Source organism: Numida meleagris, chromosome 3 (assembly GCF_002078875.1).
Source record: "Numida meleagris isolate 19003 breed g44 Domestic line chromosome 3, NumMel1.0, whole genome shotgun sequence".
NCBI classification, from domain to species: domain Eukaryota; kingdom Metazoa; phylum Chordata; class Aves; order Galliformes; family Numididae; genus Numida; species Numida meleagris.
Genome location: NC_034411.1, coordinates 22,065,397 through 22,090,519, shown reverse-complemented (window position 1 = coordinate 22,090,519; position 25,123 = coordinate 22,065,397). Strand labels below are relative to the sequence as shown.

At 48.3% G+C, this 25,123-nt stretch overlaps 1 long non-coding RNA gene across 1 annotated transcript; it reads right to left on the bottom strand.

Moving 5' to 3' along the window:
- On the bottom strand, positions 10,803–24,714 carry LOC110396769. Its single transcript, XR_002437237.1, has 3 exons — positions 24,606–24,714; positions 23,616–23,744; positions 10,803–13,066 (listed from the first exon to the last, which is right to left on the bottom strand). It is a non-coding gene; the product is annotated as an uncharacterized LOC110396769 (long non-coding RNA).

Here is a 25,123-nt window from a genome sequence, read left to right as displayed (position 1 = left end):
AGCATTAGCCACCCACAGATCTGTATTTCTTTCTGCGTGGGAGGTCAACATCTGAGACTCTAATCCCACAAATGCTGAGATTTATTCTAAATCTAGAGCCCGTGATTTCTTTCTTTTTTTTTTTTTTTCTTTCTCTCCCATTTAAATTCAGCTGAACAATTGCTCTTTCCTTGTGGCCAGCTTCAGGCCACCCATCCATCCATTACCCAGCATTATGCTACCAGCAACAAAAGACTGCACGGGCAGCAGGGAAGCTTCACTAGGGAAGGTGTTAAACGCAGTGATTTAGCAACAACACATGGTTTTGGTCTCTCAAGTAGACAGTGATCTATGGAAGCAGATGCATCTACTAAATTCACAACACGTAGGCATTCAGCTCTACCAGTCTGGAGCCTCTGTGAGTTGCAGTATATGACGGCAGCATGGTCCTGTGCACCACTGGAAGGCAAAACTTCATACCTGTGCTGTGAAGCAGCAAATGCAAGAGCATGCGCTGAAGCTGGTGGGCAGCAGCTAGCAAGATAAATTTGGAATAAATCAGGCTCAGCCTAGATGAGGTCTTCTAGTTTGATTCTTATCTGCCATCCCACCCTTCTGTATGACAGAAATACTTTAGAGCCTGCCAATATATGCTCTACATCCTAACACAAAAGATTAATTATTTGACAAGCTATTGCCCATTTTCATATCGTTGCAGCTGTCGGTTGTCTGCTGTGATTCTAAATGGTTAAGCAAGCTGTAGGCCAGGAGGAATAATCTGCTGTAATACGCCGTGGTCTGATGCACGCACCTAGATTGGAGTGTTACTTAAGCTTTAATCCCCGAGAAATCAGTGATTACCCACAGGAGATAAATGGAGGGCTGTTTATAGTATAGTTGCTAGACAACAGCGCCCTGTTTAAAGTCTATTTGTTCAAAGATTAACCACATTTCAGAGGCTAACAACTTTTCCAACAATCTGCTTATGGAAAAAAGAAGTTGAAAACATCTATATTTTCAAAAGAGAAGGAAGTATTTCAATTACTGCTTGGCCTTTGCAATGACACAAAGAAACAGTGAGTGTGGTGCTGAATGGAGAGAAAAGGGATCTTCAGACTCAGCCTGCACAGAAGAAATGAGGGGGAAGCACGACTGGGACTAAGCACAGATCTCTGCATCCCTCCCCTCTACACACATGGAGTCTGCACATCCCCAGCACTTCTACAGCAGCAGCTTTAAAGCCTTTTGTTCACAGGCTCCCTCAGAGTAATAAGTACAACCAAAAATAGTGAAAAATGACCAAAAGTATACGATTAAATCCATTCAAACAGGCTGCCTGGGGTGGTGGTGGAGTCGCCATCCCTGGAAGTGTTCAAGAAAAGGGTAAATGCGGCACCGAGGGACATCGTTTAGTGGCAATGGGGGGTGATGGGTTGACAGTTGGACTAGACAATCTTAGTGGTTTTTCCAAACCTAATGACTCAGTGATTCCATGATTCCCTTTTCCCCTCCTTTTCCTCTCATGTGAGCTTTACAGCAACTACCTTTGTTCCTTTTGACAACAGGAGATATGAAAGTGGTGCATAATTGGGCTGCATTTATCAAGATCTATTTGGGAATGCCCAAACACACACTAATGTCTAACTCTACTGATATTTCCCTATTTACTGCAGTGTTGTTACAGTTTTGCCTCCTTTTATGCTTTTTCATTGTCCCTTTGATCACACTATTTTTTCCTTTGTACACAACACAAAAAATGAAGCAAAAGAGGAATATGGGGGACAGGAGAGGGGTCCTGTGTTAAAGGAGCAGAGGTGGACAAGAAACACAATAGAGGCTCAGGAAAGCAAGGTTCTGTTCCTGATTTGGCCTTCAGATCCCTTTTTCATTTTTAAAGAAGCAAGTGTGTGCATTATATAGACTTTGCAATATATGGCCCCTGTGTTGCTTGGCAACTTTCTGAAATAATCTTGGTTTTAGCAGAGAAGGATCTGCTCAAAGAGTACACGAGTGCTGAAAAATCCAATCCTCTTACATTATTTCCTCAAAGCCAGGTCAGTGCTACTTTTTCTTTTCTTAACAGATGTCCACAAGGCTGTCACTTTCTCCTTCTCTTTTTGCAAAGTCCACACAGGACTTTACAAGCACATGGTTGCTGAAACGCCCTCTTATGACCTCTTCTTCCACATGGAGATGTCCAGCAGCTTTGTACAACAGTCACAAAATTTGTGCAGAGCAAAAAGCTTCTCCCTCCAGGCCTTATTCTTGCTGCCTGCAGACATTAGGAGACTATTTCTGCAGTGAAAGTATATTCCCTCAAACAAGGATTTAAGGACAAGGTCCATGCTGCAACCAAATGAAGGCAGGAACAACTCCAGGCCTAGCAGTGGAACAGCCAGGAGGCACCAGTGAAGAGGAGACCAGAAAGGCCAACTCATGCACCTCCATGGCTGGGCAGTATGAAGCATGAAGGCTGTTCATCTAATCTGTTCTTGAATCACCACTGTCAAGGGTTCTGTAGCCTCCCCTGGCTACTAGCTGTGCTTCACAAGTTTCACAACAACAGCATGTTTCTTTAGATCTAACGTAAGTTCTCCTTCACACAAATTAGCATGATTTGTCTTCATCTTAAACCAAGTCAACAGGGAGAACACTTGCCATGGTATCATTCCAGTGATTTGTACTGATCTCATGATCTGCTGTGATCCCCAAGTCTTATTCTGCAGTACTTCCACCACATTTATTGTTGTACATTCCTAAATATATTATTTGGCCTTCATCATTATTGAATTTCAGTCTGGGCTGTTTCCCCTATTAGTTCAGATCATTTCTACCTCAGGCCCTCACTCCAGGTGATTTCAGTCATTCCTGGCAAGAAAGTAATTGCAAAATGATATAAATATATTCTTCAGTCAGTCCCAATGGACACTAATAAAAATATCCAGCAGAGCCAGGCTCTCCCTGTGAGACCTTATTTGAATTACACTGAGATAAAGGAAACAGAAAGAGCTCTAAGAGTGGCTTTTCAACCAGCCCTTCTTTGTTATGGTACTTCCTCTATATCACAGTGTCCCTGGTGCGCCATTAACTTTCATGTAGCTGCAGAGAAGTCTGTGCAACCAAAAGGAAGATTTGGCCTGCACGTTACTAAGATTTGCTGTTCTGGTCCATGCTGTTTTTGACAGCCATCAAGACGAAGAAAATCTATTCTTAGCTTGAGGAACAGCATTAGTGCTCAGAGTTGCAAGAAAAGCAGATAAATGTGTCACCAGAGCATTGCCTTTTTGTGAGATGAAGGCAGTGAGGGCCAACCCCAACTCCCAGGTCAGCCACTTGGACATATATACACTAAGCCTCCGAGGCACACAATACATTTTCTCTCCAGATTAAGCTCGTTTGAAAATTCAGAGGGATATTAGATCCTGGATTATTTGTAGAAACTTGAAGGGAAAAATGGGAAACAATGCTGACCTCAGTGAAGATTTCCTCCCCATATGCAGACCAGGCAAATCACAGCCTCTGTACTAGAGAAGCCTGGTCTCAGCAAGAAAATTCATACAATGCAGGCTCTGACTCTGCAAGGTGCTGAGCTCACTGTGCGCCTTACCTACAAAGAAATCCCAGAACCTGAAGGATCTCAGTACCTTTGGCCCCACTGTGAAAAATACGTTTCGTGTGTGGGTTCATTTGTTGAGATAAGGGGGCTGGAGGTGCTGAAAACCTGAAGACTGAGTGATAAGACAGCTCTGAGAGTAAGAGCAGAGGCAGTCTGGAGAGAAAATGCAGAAGCAAGATGTTCTTTTCATATGCTAAAACTGTCCACCCCCTTATATCAAGAAAAGACAAGCCATTCCCTCGTGCAAGTTAGCAAAAAAAAAAAAAAAAAAAATCTGAACATCACTGTTCAATGTTGCATTCAAATAATTCTCTGTAAAAAGACAGTCTCTGTCCCACTGTACTCAGCCACTCCAGACTTACAGAGAAAAAAAGGGGTTTGAAATGCAGCAGTGGGTGCCACTCCCTGCACAGTGTCTGAGGAATCCACACTCCACACCTGCTGTTTCTACTGCAAGGGACCCACCTTGCTTGTAGTCTGCAGCAAGAGGCCACAGCAGAGCAGGACGTGGGGACTGAGCCATGCTCCAGGCTGGGATCCATGAGAAAAGCAGGAGCTCATCACCCTGGGCCCGGCCCTACTGAGCAAAGCCCTAAGGCAAGGAATGGTTTTAAAATTAAATTCCCCCTTTCCTTCATGATATTACCATGGCATGGTTGTCTGCTCCCAGCTCACCTACCAAGAAGAGACTATTTCATCTCAGAGCAGCCTCTGCAAGAACACTCTTGCTGCTCTAAGACTCTTTTTTTCCCAGTTCTCCTAAATAATACATTCTATAATGGTCAATGCTGGCTTTTTTTTTTTCATGTAGATCTCAAATGCTAGCAAAAGATGAAACAGAAACCTCAATGATCAAGCTACAGTCTTGAAAAGGAATGGCTAGATGCTGCAGCCTCAGAGGACCCCTGCTTTAGCAGCAGGTAGCACAGCTAGAGGAATTTTCCCAGAAAATTACTGACAAAAAGCAAAATGTAGAAGAAATAAGCTTCTTCTCTTTCAGCCGCTTATTGCTGACGCAAAATTGCAGAGGGTCCAACAGCCATCTTAGCTTTCCCTCCTACTGCTATTAGGTTGAAGATCATCCTTGTGGTAGTGTACAAGGAGGCCGCATGAACTCTGAAGTATGAGCATTACTTTGGCAGCAGCATATTGATTCCTCAGGTTTTGGCACCCAGCATCTGGCAGTCTTCCTCCTTGGAAAGCAGCCCATCTTCCTCACTGCCCCTCAATGTGCTCACTGTACAGCTTGTGAGACTGGCCTTCCTCCTTTGCCTAGGGACATAAGCACACATCATTCTACCCAAACTCCCATCATGTCCCTGAACTGGAGAAATGAGCCTTTGCACTGCTTATGAACTGTCACGAAGCAGCAGTCTTTGTGTCTTGTATAGAAATACCAACCCCAGTGTCTTCAGTGTCTTTGTAGGACTGTGCTCTTTGATTGCTCTGCCTTCTTCCATTGTGGTCTTTCATAGATTGAGACTCATGAAAGGCCTCCCAGACATCTGGGTCAGACCACAGGAGTGTAGGGATCTGAAGTGAGTTAGGATGCAGATGGCTCCAGTTCCTGCTCACAGCTCAGCCCAACATCCTTATAGAAACCATAGTATTAAGAAGCAGAACAGAATGGATTGTGGTGTCCACCTCAAGGATCCAGAGGGCTCTCTATAGCTGTGAAGCTGCCCCACTTCACGAAGGGCACTACTCTCCACAGGAACAGGTGGAGAAATGGTCTTCTTCATGTTTTGTTGCTGATTTAGTGATTGTGGAGGAACAGTTGGGCTAAAATAAACTGTGCATCTGTAGTTATTACTGTGTCACGAAAGACAGCATGTGTGCATGTGAGAGAGACTGAGTCACTCTAGCAGATCTGGTGCCTTAATACCTCACTCATTTATTTTACCTTCCAGTGAGGTATTTCTGATGGCTGCAACTTTTGTCCTGAAAGAGATGATATTCAGCTTAAGGTAAATCACCATCACAGTTGTGTTGGCTACACTCTCTTCACGCCACCATAGGATCTAACCCTTGGGTACATCTAAGCAAACTCTGGCTTGGGATGTCTTCCCTGTATCTTTACTTTCATGCCAGCCCTGCTTGGAGCAAATAATCTGTGTCTGTTGTACACTCAATCTTTAGAATGGAGATGAGCTCAGTGCAGAAGGCCAGATTTTAACCCAGCTCAGCCATGGGGAGACTGAGGCCTAGATGGAAATTTCAGCTTGCCTCCTTTTGCTGCAAATATTTACCCAGCACATTCCTGATGCTTTGGGGGATAATGATAGAAGATTAGAACTATTACCATCTCTGCAAAGAGTGGTTTGCCATGATTCATGAAATTCAGCTCTGCCAGAATGAGCCTGGTCCTGTACCAGTATATCAAATGCAAAGAAGCTGAAGAGGAGAAATGCTGATGTGTTTTGACTGATGGAGCTAGAGGAGGATTAGCTCTGTAATGTCTGAGCCCAGCATTCCAGAAACTGCAGAATAATTCATTAACTCTACTGAAAGGTTTTGCTATGGATTTGAAAAGTGCCCCAGAGGGTGGCCAAAAAAAATCACATTGACTCTGGGTGCCCACCCCTAGGCATTGAACTGATGTGCTTTGTGTGCCATTATGAGAAAGCAGGCAGGTGAATGTGGGGGAAATTACGTGGACATCACAGGACCAAGAGACACGGAAACAGGTGATGGTGGAGGGGACACTGGCACAACGAGCAGCTTCCACTGTACTTCTTTTTGCCAGCTGGGTAATACCTATGGACAGCATGGCACTTTAGAAAGTAGCAAGGCCAGTTCACAAAAACAGCTGAGGCAGTAGCATGAGGGAACAAAGAAGAAAGAAACACTGAGTTGCGTAAGCTGAAGTGGTTGCTGAGCTTGTACAACAGAACTTCTTGTTTTTTTCCTCTTGTGCATACCAGAGCCTGACAAACAAAAACATAACTGTGTTGAGATATGATACCAACTGTAATGACAGCATAACACCAGTTAGGAAAGCTGTTTTCAGCAGAAACACTGTTCATCCCTTACAGGAGTTCTCAGCATCCTGACCCAGAAGTCTGGGGCAAGATTTACCAGTCTATTTACTCCTTGTGGTGTTTCCTGACTATTGGAGCTATTATTTAGCTCCGTGGGTAGTTTATTGGTTCTTTTCAGAGGTATAAGTGTCCTGAAGACCTGCCTTCTTCCCAGTGGCAGAGCAGGTACCATACGGAGAGCCTCCCGCCTGCAACCTGCTCCAACCTGGCCAGGGGGACAGCTGCACAGGCAGCGTTCATTCAATTTCCAGTGACACTTAGTCCTTGAGGTCTGGCAAGTCTCAGTCATGATGTGCACAACCACCCAGGAAGAGGGGGATTAAGACCATCTGTCCAGTTAATGGTGCAGGCTCCTAAAGGGCGATTATGCACTACAAGGGCAGGTAGCTCTGCTGAGGTTAGCACAACCCTAACAATTTATGGCAGCCAAGGATCCGGCCACTTCTCTAAGCCGGCACATAACAGATGTAATGCTGCAGCCTTCTGTTGGGCTGAGGGCACCAGCACTCCTTCCACAGCTGAATGTGGCGTGACTGCTAGGTTAATGTTTCGGTAGAGGTCAGCCAGAGATATGCGAACGGAGGGATGATCAGCCTGTGCTCATCACACACATCAAAACTTCACTCTCAGTTTGGCTTTGGGCTGGGGAATAAGACCTCATGTCACTGAATAAACTGTATTTGAGACACTACGGGAGTCAGGAGTTGTGCTGCAGGAATTGACCTGCAGTAAGGCACAGAGGCAGGGAATTAGTCTTTCAGGTCAGCAAAAAAGAAAAAAAGAAACAGAAATGGCAAAGACAGAGAGTAATCACTGCAGATATCACTGTATGGCTGTGAAACACCTGGCTTTAGAGCATCTGAGAGCAACAGAAATAGCAGGAAGCTGTGAGCTCCTGTTGTTCTCTATTACCAGATCTCACTCCTGCCTGCCCTGCTATGCACAAAGCTGCAGGCACACACCTGGGGGTTTTAAGCACATATTTAGTGGCTATCTTGAAGGGGACAGAATACAAGGGCCACGGACAGCTGGGTTTAGTAAGTGTGCAAATAGGAAACTTAAAAAGTGGAAGCTACTGGCCATGCTGTAAAAAGCGTTCAACAAGAAGATGGCCTAATGCCTTTCAATTTCAATAATATTGCTCCTGCTGCTTAAACAGCAGGTTTTGGATTAGGCATCCACTCCTGCCTTGCCCAGGGCGCTGTGTGCTCACACTGCCCCAGCACTGGGGCACAGCGCAGCAGGACGCAGTGGGGCACAGCAACTTGCAAGCCACAGGACTGTGAATTCCACCTCCTGCAAGGTCAAGCCACCAGACAAAAATCCTTCCATCTATTTCTGACAGTGTGTCAAAACTGTTTCACCTAGTTTAGGAAAACGTCGGCGCCATTCACCAGTAGCAAAGCCATGCAGAACTCTTTGTGGCATAGGTAATGCTGCTTTCCCTGAGCCAGCAAACTGCTGCTGTCACTGGAGTGTGACTCTACAAACACGAGCAGATGTGTGGAGGTGTACAAAGCCAAGCTCGTGGTGGCGGGTGTTGCTGCCCACCCACAGGCTGGTGTGGGGCTGGCTGGGGTGTCCCAGGCTGGCAGCTCCCAGCCTAGCCCTGTGACGGAATGGATGGGGCATTTCTCCTGCATGCCTAACATCACTTTGTTTCCTTCCTCTGACTCCAGCAGGAGTTATAAGGCTTGCTGAGAAAGAGTTATGAACTAAAAGATATACAAATATTTTCAAGGAGTGAGGGTATTTTGGGCATCAGTGTCTTTTATCCACAGCCACTGCTGTCTCTGGAAGGAAAGGAGTTTTCAAACCAGAGAGGGAGTTTGGGATCGGCGTGGGCCGGTGCCTGAAAGCAGAGGTGGGCTGCTGGCAGGCTGACGTCTCTGCCAGAGAGCAGCCCTTCCTGGGGTGGTCAGTGGTGACAGTAAGAGAACAGCCCCAAACCAAGGTGATCTCTACCCACTGGCTGCGCACATGGCTGCACCACAAGGAGTGGCTGCTGCTGCTGAAAGTCCTTGCACCCCCCCCCCACAAATGTATGTTAATGGAAAGTAACAGCTTTGCAGAAGGGCAGCTCGCATTCCATGTGAGTGACAGCAAAATGACAGGCTAATTTTACTTTTCATTTTTAGCAGCATTATTCTGAAGTGTAGGCTGATAGTTAACTGATTTAACCAGGCTCTTACTTCAGGTAAGAAGGCAGAACAAAGAGAGAACCTTTTTTTTTTTTTTTAAATCTGTCACTACAGTTAAGAAGGAAAATCTATCTCTTTCAATAGATTCCATACAGAACCTTCTAATTGTCAGTGAGTGTGGTTCTAAGAATAGCTCTGCTTAAAAACAACACATAGCACAACAAAAGTACATTTAGTGAGGTTCCTGCAGTACCAAGCTTTGTGCTTTTAAATTCCGTGCAACTTCAGCCTCCCTCAGCCAGGCTGAGCACATTGGTGTACAGCGCCTTGCCTTGGCTTCTACTCTATAGTGCAGAAACCAAGGCAAGGAGAGGGCAGCTTTCCCTGGCCAGACAGATCCCCTCTGTGGGCAGGAGTGCAAGAAGGTGGCACCTGTGCAGATCGCAGAGCCGTTATTGGTATAGCCCTGTATACAAGGTTACATTCATAGCCCACCGTGCATCTCTTGCTCTGTGACTCCCACTTGGACCAGGAATTCCCAGTGCATCACTGTGAGGATGCAGCCTGAAAACTCCCTCCTCTCCCCTCCAGCCACCCCAGAGTGTGGAAGGCAAGCCTCCAAAATCCCTGCAACCCCTCCTCTTCTGGGAAAGCCCCAGATAGCTGTGCAGTGCAGCCATGCTCCTTACCCTTTATCCTTGCATTATACCCCTTCAGGGTTTCTCAGAGCGGAAACACATGCACTTGTGGCGTGGGCTCGACTTCTGTAATTCCCCTGCTGGCGAGCTCAGAGAGCCGGCATCTCCCCTCACAGCCCTATAAAGTTCCAAAAACCAATGATGTTTATGTGGTTCACCAGTTCTGTTTTCCTTCCCCCTCCTCCATGGGTCTGCTCTCCCTCCTTAACACAGAGTGGTGTTTGCCTCAGCCACTCTGGGGTGTGGTGCAGCCTCAGGACTGAGCTCCATTGCACTGTTGGATGGAAGCCCCTCTCCCACAGCCTGCATGCAGCGCGCAGGGTGTCCCTCTACGCTGATCCCCAGCCATTCTGCCTGCTGCCTCCTGCAGCAATCTCCTCCTGGCACAGCGTGCCCTCGCCTCCCTGGGCCGTCTAACCTCACTGCACCTCGCCTGGGGCTGGCGGCAGCATTACATAAATTACTTACTGCTAATGACGTCTCCTAAGTAAGGGAATGGGATAACATCACCCCCACAGCATCCCAGATGCTCGGAGTGGAGGGGAAGGGGTGAGTGGATATCTGTGGGGCATGTGGGGTCGAGCTGCAGCCGCAGGGCAAAGCCTCCCAAGAGCAGAGTTGAAAGAGGCGATTGCCTAAGTGGGCAGGGGCCATGGGGTCAGCCCCTTGAGGCCAGGTTGCCCTGGGCACTGTGCAGCTGGGTCCTGGGTGCTCCGGAGGATGCAGGCTGTGCAGCACCTTTGGGTGACCTGCTCACCTATCATTACAGGGAGAAGTGTTTCCCTGCATCCAGACTGACTTCTTTGTCCAACACAAGGCAACTCTGCCAACTACAAAGCTGGTTTAAAACATCCCTGTGCACAAAAATATCAGCAGATGTATTCAAATCAATCCACATCTCCACCCACAACTCCGTTCATTGCAGCACAAGCTTTCTCCAGTCTTAATAAGCTTGGTATACAATATTTGTTGTACACAGCATAATTTAATTTACCTGTGGCAGTGCTGGAATTTGGTTCTCTCTCTTCAAGCAAGCAGGAATATACACATGAATGCAGTTAAAATGACTGAGTGGCTTGTGTTTTGCCCAGGTGCTGCACCACTGACATTCAGCTACAGAAACCCTGCTGGTGACAGTGTCACCTGTGCCAGAAGTCACACAAACCCAGGGGCAGTTGCTGGCCTCAGCGTAGATGGGCTGCACGCTGGGGGCAGGCACTCAGCCCCTATAAAGTTACTGCTGCTCAGTGGCACTCAGCACCCAATTCTGTGCCTCCCAAATCCACCCATTCCCCTCCCCTGCACATAAAATGAGCTTTCAAAGTTGTCAGATTTAAAATAAAATTAAATGTGGGATATTTTAATTTCTCTTTGGATTTTCAGCCTTTTGGGTGCATTCCAGTTACGTTGGGAGGCTTCCTTCTAGAAAGATGAGTGACAGAATGTATTTTTAAACAAAAAGGCGAGGCTGTGACAGAATTCTGTAATTCCAGCAGTGGCACGGACGGTAACAACACGTTACGAGACCTTCCACAGAAGCAGCAAGAGCAACCCGCAGTGCTGTGGCTCACATCACTTGATGAGAAGCCCACCTGCATCTGAGGCTGCTCCTGTGACTGTGCAGCACCCCTGCAAGAAGGAGCACCAGTGGATGAAGAAAAGCCACAGGTTGGTAGAGGCTCCCTGCTGCCTGGCAATGGTGCCAGGGGATGTTACAGCCCAGCATCAGCAGAAGGAAATGTTCTCCTGGGGTGTCACAGCACTGTTGTGGTGACACTGCAAGGCAGGATGGTGGCAGGCCCAGGGGCAAGCTCAAGAAGTTCTGGGCTTTTCCTTTCAGTGTTTCTCTGGGTGAGCGAGCTGTACTGGAACCTTCTGTGCAGTATGAAACTCTTGCCTGCCAGCTTACCTTTCAAGGGCTGTTCCAAAAGTAATGCCTCCTATTTTATTAAGTCGACCCACAATGTCAGAGGAGGATACTGGTGGTCTGGAAGTAGATGTTGAACCTTACCACCATGAGGCTGCAGGCTGCCATGAGGCCTCCCTTCAGCCTCCTCTGCTCTGAGTGAACAAACCCAGGGATCTCAGCAGCTCCTCACACACCTTGCCCTCCAGGCCCTCCACCACCTTTGTAGCCCTCCTTCGGATGCTCTTTAATAGCTTTATGCCCTTACACTGTATCACCCAAACCCACACCCAGTGCTGGAGGTGAGGCTACACAGTGCAGAGCAGAGTGGGACAATCTCTCCCTTCACCCGCTGGCAGCGCTGGGCCTGGGGCACCCCATGGCATACTTGGCCCTTTGGGCTGCCAGGGCACACTGCTGGCTCATGTTCAACTTGCTGTCAGCCAGAACCCACAGATCTCTGCCTGTGGGGCTGCCCTCCAGGCTCTTGCTCCCCAGCCTGTACTGCCATCCAGGGCTGCCCCATCGCAGGTGCAGAATCCAGCACTGCTCTTGTTGACCTTTATGCAGTTGGTGATTGCCCAGCCCTCCGATTTGTCAAGATCTCTCTGCAAAGCCTCTCTGCCCTCGGGGGAGTCAGCAGCTCCTCCCAGTGTAGTTACATGCTCTTGCTGTCGGAGAGGGAAACGCAGGACAAAATTCTGCAAAAATCAGCCTTCCCGTGCCCGTAGAAAAGGACCTGGCACCCGCAGGGACCCGAAACAATTCACCTTCCTGGGTCTCCCTCCTGGCGGTGCCTGAAGCCCCGGGGCCGACCCTGCGCTGCCTTGACCGGCAGTGACACCGCGCGGCGGGCACCCGCACCGCACCGCACCGCACCGCACCGCACCGCGTCCTGCGCGGCACTCGGTCCCAGCAAAGCCCGGCCGGGCTGCCAGCAGCCAGCACCAGGACCGTCGGCACCGAGACCCGCCCCACTCTGTCCCCCAGATGCCTCTCTCCGCTCTTTACCATCAATAAGCGCGCGCTGAGTGCTGGTGCCACGGTGCGGTGCTTCCAGTGCCACAGCCTCCAACCAGAAGATGGGAGGACGAGAAGCCTCCTCTTTGCCTTTTCGATCAATGAGTCGAGCTGGCCGTGCCAGCTGCATGATCAGTACAGAGCAGGCACATCAGCACATCCTTGGTATGGTCACTCCATAGTAGAGGTGGGTCATCATCACATATCCAGAGCACAAAAGGCATGTTCCCTCCTTCTGCTCACTCTGACATTTGAATACTAATCATTTCTTCTTCTGCAGGGACCACAGATGCTCATTCTCAATCCCTGCTTGAAAAACACCGAATGCGCCCGCACCTGGCATTGTGCGAGTGCCCACCTGAATCTGGACACAGCTACAGAAGGAGCTGCTTTCTGTGCACAGCCAAGATCAGAGGGAGCTAGGCCTCTCAGCTGCTGAGCAAACAGCAGTTGCATCAATTGAAACTGCCTCGGGCTTGCTGGAGTCAACTCGCACACCCAGCGTGTCCTGGAGTTCAGGTGCTTTGGAGAAGAAAAGAGCACAGATCTCCTCATCTGCCAGGGCCAGTTCAGTGCTCCACCTCTGCCCCAGCAGGCTGCCATTGCTCCTTGCCTCTCATGCCGTCCTCCCCTGCTGTGCTCCCAGGCAGGCTTCCAGGCTCCAGCTGCAAAACACTGCCTTGATTAGATTTGATTCACAAAGGCATTTCACAACACTTGCTCACCTAAACAAAACAAAAGTCCTGGATCTAAGCATCATAATTAAGGGCAGGATAGATCCTTTTGAAGCAAACTGCTGATAAGTCACCAAATTTTAAATAGTAGTTTCCTGCCAAAATCCTCAGCTGAGGAAGAAGTTCATAGAAGTTCAGCTACTCAAAACATGACTTCCTGAAATAGCAAGTGACATCTTTTTGGCTTTTGTATCCTTTAAACATACAGGCTCCTGTTCCAATTTTATTGAATCAAGTCAGGTGTGCAGGAGGCTCCAGCCATCTCCTCAGACCTCAGACAAATGTGGTGATACGTTACCAGGGATGCCACCAAGGATGAGGAAGATTTTATACCTGCCGGTGCTTTGCTTGGATTCCTGACTGACATACCCAACATGCACGCCAGGAACAAGAACAAGAAGCCATCAGCAAGCAGCAGGGTGTGGCTCTCAATAGGCTGACTTGGGAGGGAAGACCTCAAGTGCTGTCTCTATCACACTGAAAATTCTCCTTTTCCCCCTCTCGCTGTTTCCCTGGCAGCTTCAGACAGGTGGAAATGAGATGGCTCCTTGCTGCCAGCTAGCAGCGGCCAGTGATTGTAACTGCCCTAATAGCATAGTTTGCCATCCAAACTTCTCCGCATCTCACAGCATGCTGCTCACTTTATCTGCCCATGAGGCCGTAGATGGAATTGCTTTTCAAAAAAAAGACAGCAAAACAGCCTACGCAAGAAGAAAGCCAATGGTGACATTTGGTGTCCTGCCCTAGTGCTAAGGAGAGCTGACTGTGCAGGAGCAAGGACTGGGACTGTTCTGGTGCAGGTAACATCTCCCATGGGCTCAGAGTCCTGAAGCACTCACAGGTGCTCGATGTGGCCACAGCCCTTCTGGCAGCTTTGAGGGGACACATTCAGTTTTCTCTCCACGTGCCCTCCTTAATGATTCCCAAAAATAATCTCTACCACATACACTTCCCTCAGAAACAGCACAAAGCCCTCTCTCTGAATCTGAACAACAATGTGCTTATTACAAACTTCCTGTTGTGCTGCAGTGAAAGTGCTCCTGATGTAGAGTGAACAGCACAAAAACACACTGATGGAGAAAGGACTCTGCAGCCAGACACTCCGCTCCTTCGGGGGAAGGAGGTGCTTCAGTTGTGCTGGAAAATTCTCAAAGGCAAAGCAAGAGTAGAGGAAAGAGAGCAGGCGTGCTTTTCACTGGATTGTGGACACCCTCATGTGATGGAAGCTGTGACTGAGAGCCACTTAATGGCTCCCCAGGCAAAGGCTTAGCTGAAGACCTCTGAGAAGCAGGACATTGGCTAGAATCTCAGCTCAGCTCCCATCCTCTCTCACCATTGCTGAAGGCAGAGGTGCATCACATGGTGCCAGATGCAGGCCCAGTGCAGTACCCTGCAACATCAGGCCTGAGAAAAAGATTTGGACATAGAAAAATGAGGCACTCTGATCATTACTTCAATGGGAAATTTAAGTAAAGTTGAGACTATCTTGCAAAATGTTTCCACACCAGTGAATCAGCTTCTTTTTCAGGGAAAAGCTGTGCCACATGAAAAAGGTTTGCCCGTTACACAAACTGAGCCCTCACAGGTCAGGGCCGAGGCAAGCTGGAGCTGGCAGGCAGAATAAACCCTGGTTTGGAGGAGCCCACTAAGCAAAGCGAGCAGAAATCTGAGGTTGCCACAGGGCTGATCGATGTTAGAGGGGAAGACCTTGTTGGCAAGCATCAAAATGAGACTTAAAAGAAGTGCTGGTTCATACAAACTAAGCAGCTTTGCTAGACTGAAAGAATGATGAAATAGCCCTTTTCATGTCCTTGCCTTCCCCTTTATACATATGTTGTAAATAATTAACTGGCTCTTTGTCTTCAGCCCTTGATGAGTGCCGGAGTGTAATAACAGGAGTAGCCGATGGTATCTCACTGTCCTCCTTTCAGACAACACTAAGTTCTGGCATGCAATCCCATGACAGCACAGACTCTCTTCTCCTTATCCTCCTCCTCCTGATCACATTTCCCATCCTTCTATTGTGCACGTACTCACCCTCCAGAGCTACCTCCAGCGCCTGCACCACACAGACTGGCGGGCCTGCTCCTGCCAGGCTGTAATTACAGAGGAGGTGGCCTCCAGCAACAGGCACCAGACCTGGACAACAACAGTAAATAATTGCACACTGCTGGCCAGGTTCCTCATGTTCTACTTGTGGTCGTTAATCATGTGGGAGCACCTAGCAGGTTGATGTCACCTGTAGGAGCTGGTCCTGCAGACCAACAGCTGACAGAGCAGACAAAAACATCTGTCCTGAAGCGGTGCTCCAAGCTCCCACCAGAAATCAGGCAGAGTGTCAGGCTGTCACGGTGGCTAGGCAGGCTGAGGATGTCAATGCTGCTTCTCCCTGGGCATCACAAGCCCTTATTTGGTAGAGAAAAGCGACTTCTGCACTTTGTGGAAGAAAGCCAGGCTGCAGCTGGCTGAGGAGCCCCATCTTGTCATCTCCAGTGTGATTCCTGGGTGGATGCATCTCTGACCCAAGTGAGGGATGTCACCATCTTGCCACCAAGTGCCTTTCATGGCGGCTGCAGCTCCTCACAGGGAGCGGAGGGGCAGCACCGAGCTCTGCTCTCTGGTGACAGGGCCAGAGGGAACGGCATGGAGCTGTGTCAGGGGAGGAGCAGGTGGGGATTAGGGAAAGGTTCTGCACCAGAGGGCAGTGGGCACGGCCCCGAGCTGCCGGAGTTTAAGGAGTGTTTGGACAATGCTCTCAGACGTTGTGTCTGAATGTTGGGTGGTGCTGTGTGGAGCTGGGAGTTGAGCTCCATTATTCTTATGGGTCTCTTCCAACTCAGGATGTTCTGTGATTCTATGAAACATGAGGCCAGAAGTATGCGGATAAACCTGACCCATCGCTACCATAGGCAGGAACACCCCTGCTGAGAACAAGCAAGAGGGAATGAAGGACACCAAAGTAAACCACTATAAAGCAGGAGATTTTCTGGGTCTCCTTGAGCAACAGCTCCCTTCTGCAAGATGAGGGCATCTTGCCCTTCCTTCTGACACACCTGTTTGCTCTGGATACACGTAGCACAAACAAGCATGGAGTTTTGCACGGCTTGCCAACTCTCAGAGGGCACACGGAGACCTCACCTGTGCAAGCGAGCGTACATGGAGGTAGTGCGAGCTGTTTAAAAACTGAACAACAAAGGAAGACTTGACGGGCTACCTGAGCAGTCACTGATGAAGCAGCACAAAACAGGTATCTCCGGTCCCTTCCTCTCACACCTCTCGTCCTTCCCACAGTGCTGGCTTTCATCCTGCTGCTGCCTGTGCATGCTGGGCGCCTGTCGTCCCCAGATGCCTCGCACCAGCCTGTCCTCCCCGTGGCGACCTGGCACCTTGCTCTGCCTCCACTATCCACCAGCCCTGGCACCCCATGTGCTGCTCTTCACTGCCAGTGAGCCCCCAGCTCTGCTGAAGGGCAGCTCAGCAGGACAGGCGGCTGGCACAGAGTGATGATAAGTGCTGGGAGGAGATGGCTGTGGGCTGCAGGTGTGCCAGGAAATGTGTTACCATTGTAGAGGGACGTGTGCGTAGTGATGTCTGATTCAGATTGCTCTAATTACTCCAGCAGTCATTATACTTTCTGCCTCCGAGAGCCAGCTCCCAGTGGAAAGGCAGGATGCATCCTGTCATGACTTCTGCTGCTCTTTCCAGTGCAGGTACTTCAGTACATCCTTGTCTTTCCTGAGAGATAGGGGTATGGCTTCTCCTGGCCCCAGACACCCCCATGCTGTGTATTCACTGCTCCATCCTCAACTTCCTAGTCAAAACACTGATAGCTTGTGGGTCTCTGACAGTCCCCCACTGAGCTGTGCATTACTGCTCTTGGAGCGTGGGTATTCACCCTGTTGTATGCTGCCTGACAGTAAGTATATCCAAGAGCAGAGGGAAAGCTAAGCTGTGAGCTGTGCCCCAAGCAAAGGAGAGAAAGGATGACACCTCTTTCCCTCTATCCATGCAGAGCAGCACCACACAAGGCAGGGCAAGAAGCAATGATGGGGATGAAAGGCAAGAGGGAAATACAGCTAAATACCATGGGGAAAAACAGCTTATGTTTTCCTTAAAAAAAAAAAAAAAAAAAAAACATATTTTAGTATTACTTCTGACAACATGCATTTAACGTGCATTTTCACCTTCTAAAGGAAACTCACCAGCTGGACTCAGAAGGGAAAGGGAAAGCCTTTGGCTGCAGCCTCTTCGCCTTTCTCAAAGTCATACCTCTAAGCTGCTTCAAAGCCACAGCTGGTCTCTCACTACCTGTTTTTCTAGGGCAGGTGATGCCACAGGTGCACTGAAAGCAGGGTAACAAAGGTTCGGGGCAGTGTGCCTCACTCATGATAAATCATGCTGTCATGCATCTTTGCACAGAAACCAGGAAGTTTTTCTTTCTCAGGTGCACCAAGGACTTAAGGAGGAAATGGTTGCAGCACAGCCTCTGAGTCTGCTGCAGATAATTATACATGTTTGTGCTCTGAGGCAATCTCCTCACTCCATCACAGCTCATCTGGAGCCACTGCTTTCCACACGCCCTTGTCTCCATCACTGGCAGCACCTGGAGCCCTGCAGGGGTGGGAGAGGTGAGCACAGAGCTGGGGCTCCATGGTGCCCTGCAGCACCGCCGGCATCCGGCAGCAGACACCCAGTGCCAGCCCAATGTGGGCAGCTTTTGGGAAACCGCAACCTACATGTGCCCAAGTGTAGGCTGGGTGATGCCTTTGGGAAGTGACAAGCCATGGCACAGCCCTGCCTTAGCAATGTCTCCTGCACTGCCTTGCTGCTTTCCATCCGTGCCTTCATCTCTGCTTGGCAGCACATTTTGCGCTGTAGCAGAACATTGCCAGCTTCTAAGGAAAGTAGTTAGCAATGTTTTCTCGCCCACCAACAGAGCAGCCCAGATTTAACCTGAATGGTGTTTTGCATCCTACTTATTCAAACATGTAATCCTATTTTACCTTTGGTATGAAAGCAGGAAAGATGCAGACTAAGGATTTATCACTTCAGGAAGAGGAAATACCAAAGACAGTTCTCCAAAGACAGCTTGCAGGTGAACTTGGTAATTAAAAAATTAGGGCACAAGTATGAATCAATACACCCAGACAAACAACTGCGACTGCATCTCAATATTTCAGACAGGTGATCCATCGAGTTTGGCCACTCTGACACTCCTAAAAACTTGTGCAAATAAAGGCATTAGGCAGAGACACACAAAACTCCAGGGAGATACCATCTGCGCAGAGCCAGGCTTGCAGCAATGAACATGGGGATGCTGGATCCCTTAGCCTCTTGTCCAGGCACTGTGTTGCTGTCCATGAAAACCATGCTCCCAGCTGTGCTGCAGCACCAAAAAACTGCCCCCAAAAAATCCTCACTAGACACCTGTTCCTCGAGCAGGGTACTGTCCTGTGGCATTTCAACTTTCTTGTCATTGGAATGGGTGTCAGGGTGACCAGGTTCAGCCAGAGGAGATCTCACACTTAGCCCCTAAGGGTAGGTTTATATTGGATATAAGAAATAAATTCTTTACTCAGAGGGCGGTGAGGCACTGGCACTACTGCCCAGAGAAGTCGTGGTGCCCCATCTCTGGAGGCACTCAAGGCCAGTTTGGATGGGGCCCTGGGCAACTTGAGGTGGGAGGGGCAGACCTGCCCACAGCTGGGGGTTCAGATTGGATGGTACCTTAAAAGATCTTTTCCAACACAAAACACCCATTGATTCCATAATTTTGAGTGGGAAGTTTCTGCTATTCTCACAGGGTCAGGTGTACCCCACATCCATCGGCTCGCACATCCCCATGTCTGGGACAGCCAGGACACCTACACAGGGCCAGGCAAGAGCAACAGAGCTGGTGGCAGAGAGCAGTAAACAAGGCATCCCTCCTATTTCTTTCAACAGCATGGATTTTGGCAGCGCTGGTGCCTGACACAGCCAGACACAAGGCACTTCTGTGGCCTCCAGGAGCCGCTTCTTGGAGAGCACCTCATAGTTTAAAAGCCAGGAATATTTATTAGCGGAGAAGAGATATTGACAGCCTGGCCACATTCCTTGGTGCATGGTTTTTAGCACCTCATTCCCTTTCCACAAGTGACACAATGTACGGCCCCAAGCCCAAACCCCATGGGCAGACATCAGGTGCTCAGAGCTTGCGCTGTCCTGGCTGAAGGCTGCCCAAGAGGAAAGCAGCTCCCACCCCTGAACCCTGGTTTAAAGCACATGGCCTCCTGTTCGGCTGCTGAAAGATGGATTTCTGCACCAGCAGCGGTCACTCGGGCATTTCAGCTGGGTGCATGTGGCAGCAGTGGTTTCATTTGGCAAAACTGCATTTTATAGCGGGACGGTTGCTCCTTGACTGATCGGCCACCACTCAGTGTGCCGCAAACCCTCATGCTGATGCTGTGCAGCCCAGGAGATAGAGTGTGAGGGTGTGCAGGAGAGACAAGGATGGGAGCCAGCACCTCCATGCTATTCTGCAGCAGCCTTCAGAAAGCTGGTAGGCGTTCCTCAAGGTCTTGATTTTTCTAATTTAAAGGAAAGATTGCATAATGTGCCACCCCTATGTCAAAAAGAAGTGCTGCTGCTTAGCTTGGCTACTCAGTGGCGGTGAACAACTTGTTATGTTTTCAGCGAGATGTTGTTTTGTTTGTATTTTGCAGAAAAAAAAATAATTGTATTTTACCAGCCTGGCCTTACTGATTGCTCCTCCCTAGAGCTTTAGATGTTTATTTGGTTCAATGTTTATCATTTAGAGAGCAATTTGTGTGGTAATATGCATAATCCTACAGTTTAATTGCAAGATTTCATCTCTCCCATTGAGCTGCATTGGTAGGGTCCATTCTCTCATTCCGATGGGGTCTCATGAATGCAGGGCCAGTAACGTTTCCTTGCCTTTTTGCAGCTCAGAAAGTCTTCAGCAAAAGCTATTGGGGTCAAAATGCTTTGTTTTGCTCAAAACACCAAAAGAATTTGAACTTGGAATGTCGTGGATAACAGGGGAAACAAATTTTCCAGAAGTGGTTTGGAGGCAAGTTTTTACAAAATATTTCTGAAACTGAAAGCATCTTACAAAAATAAAAACAGTGAAAGCACTACAAGTTCGTGACAAGTTTGCACTGACAGTTTCAAAATCTGGGGGAGTAGGCAGTTTCTCTTTCCTGCTCTTGTGTTAATGTCGGGAAAAGGACTAGAAGCTGAAAGCACACAGAGCAAACTGGCCACTTGTTCATAGCTCTGGATGCCCCAGATCACAGCTATGCTTCTCAGTTTCACCATGGAAGATGCAGTCTTGCTACAAACCCAGCTGTGCTTATTTGTAGGATTTTTTTCTCCAAGAGAACAGCAATATAGTGATAGGACAAGGGGGAACAGTTTTAAACTAAAAGAGGAGAGATTTAGATAAAATGTCAGGGGGAAATTTTTCACTGAGAAGGCAGTGAGGCAGTGGCACAGCCGCCCAGAGAAGATGTGGTGCCCCATCCCTGCAGGCACTCAAGGTCAGGTTGGATGGGGCCTGGGCAGCCTGAGCTCGGGGGGGCAGCCCTGCCCACGGCTGGGGGTGGGGCTGGGTGGGCTTTGATCCCATCCTGCTTGAAGCAAGCAAACAGACATGGAGGTGGGAAGGAGCCTACCAAACTCACATCTCTCCCTAGCACATGAGGGGCTGTCATTTCACTCCCTGCCATGCAGAAGTAAAAAATAAAGAAGTCAGACACTTTATCGCCATGGAAGCATTTTGGAGGAATTTTGTCTGAGCTCAAAACCAAATCAAGAGCATTTTCTGCGTGGCAAGCATCCTTCACTTCCAGAAAAAAATATGAGTCAACAGGCTAAAGAAATTGCAGAAACAGGTGGCAAGACACTGCATGGGGCTTGGTGTTTGTGCAGTTGTTGTGGTCCTTACTTAGGCCTGCTTAAAATGAACCAAAATACAACTGGCTGCTTGCAGTTGGTATACATTTACTGCCGTAGAGACGGTAGAAATCCTTAGCTGTGCTCCAGGGACTTTCATCTGAGACAGTTGCTTACATCTCCTCTCTACAGCCAGTAAGAGAACCAAAGTTTGGCCAAATAAAAACTAAAACCACATAATTTTTGTCTTTTGTCTTTTCTTGACTCTTCTGGACATCACAGACAACAAAATGAGGAAAATCCTTGAGCCAAACTGCTTCCAGACCCCTCACAGACCCACACAGGAGCTCATCTTGATGTCACTCCCAGCCTGCTTTAGCCGAACAGCTCAAGATACAAGAGGCAAAAACATCTTGCAATGCAGAAAGCTCTCACTGGAAAGGTCTGGCAGCCCCTCCCTTCTATACAACAGCTCAAATAGTAAGCTTGTGAATGCTACAATGACAGATAACAACAGCGTATTTACTGAGTTGCCCATTACCCTGATGTGTTTTCAGAGCCCAGTTTCTTTCCAGGACTGCTCTGTTTCATAATAATCAAAAGTCAGCAGAAGTCTGTTTCCAGCCCTCTATGAGGGAGTTATGCAAAATGGGAAAGGAAAAAAGTAAACAGCAACCATGTATAGACTCTTTTTCTGCACCCCAGCCTGGCTCCTGCTAAAGAAGGAGACTGTATCATTCTGTTAACGGTCACAGCATAATTCTAGCTGTCTTTCTGCCTTGAGGTACAGTTTTATTTTATAGAAAGTATATTACTTGTACAGATTTCCACAAGCCCCGTCCCATTCCTAGCTCCCGTGTCATCCTTCCAACGAAATGTTAGGCTCTTGAGAGACCTGAAGCTCCTATGGAAACAAATGAGACAGTTGCTAAAAGTGGGTTCTCATTTTTCCCAGCCTCAGAGGGACTAGCAACTTACAAGGGACAAAGGGCACAGCCGAGGCAAGAGCCACAGGTGGGCGATGGACAGAGAGTTTTTCTCATGTTGTTGGAGCTCCCAGTGCTGCACCAGGGCAGGTTCTCATGTTCGTAAGACTAAGAGATGATGGAAAACATGGCCAGGAGATGGAAAATATAATCAAAGGAGCCATTACCATCCTATCTAACTGGCTTAATAAGCAGCTTGGATCTACCAAATGAAGTACCTCTGAAATTTCACTGAATCTTAAGCTTTTCTTCCTCTAAATATGAGTGACTCTGGGATTAATGACATTTAGAAAATGAAAAAAATAAATACACAACAAACAAAACTTTCTTAACAAAGGCTCAAGGTGCTGGCAATTAATCTCACCCAATCTTCAGAACCAAACCTAACACCATGGACACAGCCGCTAGCACATGGTTTCCAACGGCACTGGCCTAGATGAGATGTTCTTCTTGAAAACCAAGTTGTCAGAACACAGGTGATCAGAAACCAGGATGACTGGATTTGGGTGAAGCCCTGAGCATACCTTCATGTGGGGAAAAAAAAAGAAATGCCTGTGCTCCAGAAGTGCATCTACCATGCTTTCCACTCATCTCTACCATACTTTCCCCATCTGGATAAACCATTCTTGGGACTTCATCTGGTTTGTCTGGAGTGAAATCATCATCACATAGCCAGAACCTTGATGAGTTTGTTCTAGTGAACACTATGTACAAGCAAAAATGCCACTTTGGAGCTGTCACCTTTTCTTTATGAAAGCTTCAGAAGTCTACTCTTTGCAAAACCAAGGAAAATAGTGTTCCAGCCTGCTTCATTGCTCTGGTCCCTGTGCTTATGTTCTGCAGCCTCTCAGAGCTCTGCATGCTGCTGAAGCACTTGTGAGTGGCCAGTGACCTGCTGCCAAGACTGCTGAGGTGTCTCCAATATTGTGACCGAAGACTGCTGCCATTATAACCAATATTTAACGAAACATTTTGCCTACAAAAATTTGACAAGATTTTGAAAACAAAGCTATTTCTACATTTCTACTTGGATTAGAAACAAGGATACAGAACTAGTAAATCATTTTCTTGTTAATTATGAAATGCCATGTAAACAGAACTAATAATTTAATTTGAAAACATTCTAAGTAATGTATTAAAATATTTGCATTTGAACTTTAAAAGCTTGGAAGCATTTCTGTTGGCTAGAGAAACTTTGAAGCCTTCATCATCGTTGAAGTAAGATCTATTAAAATTTAGCTGGTTTCAATAGTTCCAGATGCACCGCGCTGACTCAACCTCTGATTTGTAATTTAACGTTAAGGTTTAGAGATAAAGGGCAAGGGAAGATGGCAACAGCCCGCCCTTGTTTATCTTGTGTAAGCGATTTTGTCCTAGCCTAGACCAATGACTTTTTCCCCAAACCGCTGTTTCGAAAGGGGAACTCCACATTGCATAAGGACACTGCATTTTACTTTACCTTAAGTGATTGGGAGAAGTACCATTCTGTTAGGGTTTTAAGCAAGAAAACTTCAGTGCAAAGACATGGTGTTTGCCCAACTACAGTCTCTTAATAGTGGCTGCTTTTCATACACTGAGGTGTGAAACCATAATTCTGGTACCTGATTTTCCAGTTTTTACAGCAGGAGCTGAGGTTGGTACTCCAGGGTGTCCTCTCCCGATGTAACAGCTAAGGTGACACTGGCTGCCTTCTCAGGTCTCATGGCAAGAGGCTGAGACACACTGCAGAGCTACAGGGGGAGACCAGAGAACATCACTACTCTCACCAAACAGTTGCAGGAAAAGCAAACAAACAAACAAAAGGTAACCAGTCCAAAAGCAAAATCCACACACACAGAGTTGCTCATTTTTTTCTCCATTGATGCCATAATTTCAAAAACCTTCAGGAAATAATACTATTGAGGTTTTAAAAGATACATCTGCCTTTGGCTTCCTCTGAGTTGTGACATGCGGCCGGAAATGCCCTGCACTCGGCCTGACGTAAGCAGGCCTGACACAGGGCTGTGCCCACAGAGTTTGCCTCAGCATTTGGTTTCTGTACTTTTCCTAATCTTTGATAAAAGAAAACTGGGACGTTACAGTGCCAAATGACATCCCACCTCCCAGCTGAAGCGTATGGACCAAACACCTCCTGGTCTGTGACAGCTTGCCCACTTACTCGTTGAAGTCTCTGCCATGCTCCTATGATGTGCAGGGAGATTTTCAGAGAAACGGCAAACATGGCTGCAGCGGCTGGCTAATAGTGCCTGTGATCATTAAACACAATTTCTTCTTTCTTTTTCTTTTTTTTCTTTTTGAACATCAGTATGAGAAGAAGACCAAATTCCTTCCAAGTAGCAACGCATAAAAGCGCAGGAACTCCGCTGCTATGAGTATTTGGAACATGCATTCTATACCTACAGACCAGGGGGTGAGAGGCTGAAGAGCAGTCCCATGGAAAGGGAGCTGGGGGTTCTGGCAAGTTGAACATGAGCCAGCAGTGTGCCCTGGCAGCCCAAAGGGCCAAGTGTGCCATGGGGTGCCCCAGGCCCAGCACTGCCAGTGGGTGAGGGGAGAGGCTGTCCCCTGAGCACTGTGCTGTGTAGCCTCACCTCCAGCACTGCGTCCGATTTTGGGTGCCACACTGTAAGAAGGACATAAAGTGATTAGAGAGTGTCCAGAGGAGGGCTATGAAGATGGTGAAGGGTCTGGAGGACACGGCGTGCGAGGAGCAGCTGAGGTCCCTGGGTTTGCCCAGCCCAGAGCAGAGGAGCTGAGGGGAGGCCTCATGGCGGCTGCAGCTCCTCACAGGGAGCGGAGGGGCAGCGCTGAGCTCTGCTCTCTGTGACAGCGACAGGGCCCGAGGGAACGTCATGGAGCTGTGTCAGGGGAGGGGCAGCTGGGGGCTAGGGAACGGTTCTGCACCAGAGGGCGGTGGGCACGGCACCGGTGCCAGAGTTCAAGGAGTATTTGCACCGCACCTCAGCTAGCGGCCATCAGTAAAGCCGAATTCGGGTCCTTACAAATCCACCCGGCGGCTCCAGAGGGGAGGGCAGAGCAGAAGGGGCTCAGCACAGGCCAGCAGCACAGCACAAACGCAGGAAACTCAGCAGGTTGCACATCCTGTCCC